Raw genomic sequence first — 3,198 nt, forward strand, 5'->3', positions numbered from 1 at the left:
ACACACACACACACACACACACACACACACACACACACACACACACGTATACGACGCGCCACTTTGAGTTACCGTTTATCAAATTCTTCCAGAAGACTTTGGTTGGCCCGAGGCTATGCTATTGTAGAAGACACTTGCCCTAGGTATCTGAACTCGCATCCATATGGTTGGGAAACAAGCTTCTTACCGCAACGCTACGCCTGTTCCTATAAGTATATCTATCTATCTATCTATCTATCTATCTATCTATTTGTTTATCTATCTATGGATATACGTATACAAGCCCACATATATCAATATTTACCTGTATATATGTATTGATATATATGCACATATATGCATACATGCGTGTGTGTGAGAATGTGTCTGCAAACATATATTACGCGTAGTATAGGTGTGGGGTTTTGGTGAGTATACCAAAATTTATATACACATCACGGAACGACACTGATAGTGTATACGTGAACTGAAAGAAATGTCACTTCTAGAGGTGTTTATGCTAATATATTGACTTCGAATTTTGGCACAAGGTGAGCTATTACGGGGTAGCTCGATTACATATGCCCCAGCACTCACTTGGTACTCATTTCATCGACATCAAAACAATGACAGGCTAAGTCGACCTCGGAGGAAGGTTAACACAAACGTAGACCGACGAAATATTGCTCCACATTTTGCCCGTCGTGCTAACGATTCTTCCAGCTCACCGCCTTTATTTCTGAAAAAATATTAGAAATGTAATGACTCATGGAATTCCACGTAGATTCTAAAAAAACTTCCATCTATAAAATGTACACTGGTGTAAATCTGATAATATAATTAAGAAGTAAACATATAATTTGATTAATGGCTTTATAAACAATAGGCACTAATGTAAAGAAATAACGTTAGTTTTTAAGAAAGGAAGTTTGCTTGAAATGGTCTCCCAGTGATAAATGTTAGAAAAACATTTTTGCAAACGAAACTATTGCTTTATAACTATATGAGTTGTGGTTATAAAATAAGATAATATACATATGATTTATGATTTTGAACATTTCCTTTCTTCTAGCGCAGAGATAGTAATCTAATCTCATTCAAAACAGTGAAGCACAATCTCTAAATATATTCAACAAATAATTTATCTGGTGGCTATATGTACGTAAAATAGCTGCTAATTTTACTTAATCCTCAGGCAACGTTCTTCAGTACGAAATTATATAGTCCAAGGTTGTGGCCATAGCTGGAAATCCATTGACCATAAATCTTCCCACTCAGAAACATCCGCGACTAAGGTACAGCAAGGAATCAAGCACCCAATAAATTTCTGAAGCTTATTTAAGTCTGGGCATCACATTGTAATCTTTATAAATGAGTGGGAGAATGTAGGTATTCCGCAGTTGCTTCTTATTGTTGTGCTAAAATCCCATATTGCATGGCTAGCATATACACAAGCAATTCTGCAAGGGAGTGGGTAAGTCGACCCTAGAAAGCAGCTGCTACTTATTTTATCAACTCCTAACTGTTGAAAATTAAAGTCAACCTCGGTGGAATTTGAACTTAGAAGGTTAAGACGGACGTATTGTCGTTAAGAATTTTACCTAGAATTATAACGACTTTTCCATCTCGCAGTCGGATACGTACATAAATGAAAAGTCCATGTTGATGAAACGAAATCAAGTTTATAATGGTGTCTTCGATTATACTGTATATAAATTAATGAATAAATAGTTCAATTTTGCATATTTTATAATGCAAAGTCTATTCATGAGATATTGGTATTAATTCATCTGCTTTCGAATGTTGATTCTGTCAGGTGACAAAAAAAATTTACCTTTGTTTATATCGTTTGTCATTCTCCTTCAAATGGCAGGAAGCATTCTTCTTTTATACTTGCACACTTAGTTTTATCTTGTATGCATCAAGCAGAAATACAATAAAGCAGCCACGTGACATTCTTGGGCGCAATGTAGTAATTAATTTTGTATTAATTTTTATCTCTGTATTCAATAAGAGAAGTATTGCCCATAAAATCATAGTGCTTCTCTCGGATCGTGAACAAGAAAAGAAAACCAATATTTGTAGGAAATACAGAAATAGATGAATGAGTCTATGTAATTATGCCGATTGCCACGAGTGCGTATAAATGACTATGCATGTGCGTGTGTATATAAGCACAAATGTGAATCGCTGTATGCTGGGATACTGATATGGTCATTAAGCAGCCCTCAATTAAGATGTGAACCACGTCCTCAGCAAATTCTTGACGACGCCTTTACGCTTGACAGCCATGGTCAAACATCAAACGAGGCAGCACACTTTAGAATGGGTTTCATTCCAAATCCATTAAGAGCTACTACTTTATTTTTTGCTTTTATTTTGTATTTTTTAACAACCACTTCCTTCCTGTCGAGCTCTGAGTACACACCACAGATATTCTGCTCCAGCAATGTATTTGGGAACCGACTACTACCAACACACAAATACTGACAACAGCATCCAGCGAAATATAAATTTTATAACATAGAAGCCTATAATATCACCTGATGAACGTTTCTCTGCACTGTGTATATGTTCGATATCATTGTATCGTTCCACACACACAAGAGAGCAGTGAAGAAGTATGCCGAAACGATCGTTCTGATAACTAAATGTCCAGTACACTCAGCATGCACTGAAGGACTCCTAACGTAGATGCAATGATTAATCTCCACTTACCGCAGATGACGTTTTGTAGTCGTACGAGATGAACGTGCTCTGCCGGTATACTACTAGAGGCATACACAAATAAGGCTTGGATGCTAAATTTTAAATTTTCACATCTAAACTTTAATTTTAATTATAACAGTGTCACTTCAAGTGATTGGGGTAGAAATATCGTCCCACCTGCCGGTAACTCTATGCCAGTGTACCAACGTACACTGGCAGAACATCATGCTAAGCATATCTAGCGGGATATTTTTCTATACCAAGCACTGATTGATGCAACGCAACTAGATGCAAGATATCCTCTGAGACAGATGTAGGATATGCCGAAACTATCCTCATGTGGAATAAAGATTCGCACTAATCCCTTTTCAGGTTTCCTTTATCAACAGATTTCCTGACCTAGTTCCAGTGAAAATTATATCGTTACTCTGGATGACACCAGGTAGCCCAAACGATGAATGTGCTTTAATCGACATACCAATAATCATATATCAAAAGTTCAAATATTTA

The sequence above is a fragment of the Octopus bimaculoides genome, chromosome 2, assembly GCF_001194135.2.
Source record: "Octopus bimaculoides isolate UCB-OBI-ISO-001 chromosome 2, ASM119413v2, whole genome shotgun sequence".
Classification (NCBI taxonomy): domain Eukaryota; kingdom Metazoa; phylum Mollusca; class Cephalopoda; order Octopoda; family Octopodidae; genus Octopus; species Octopus bimaculoides.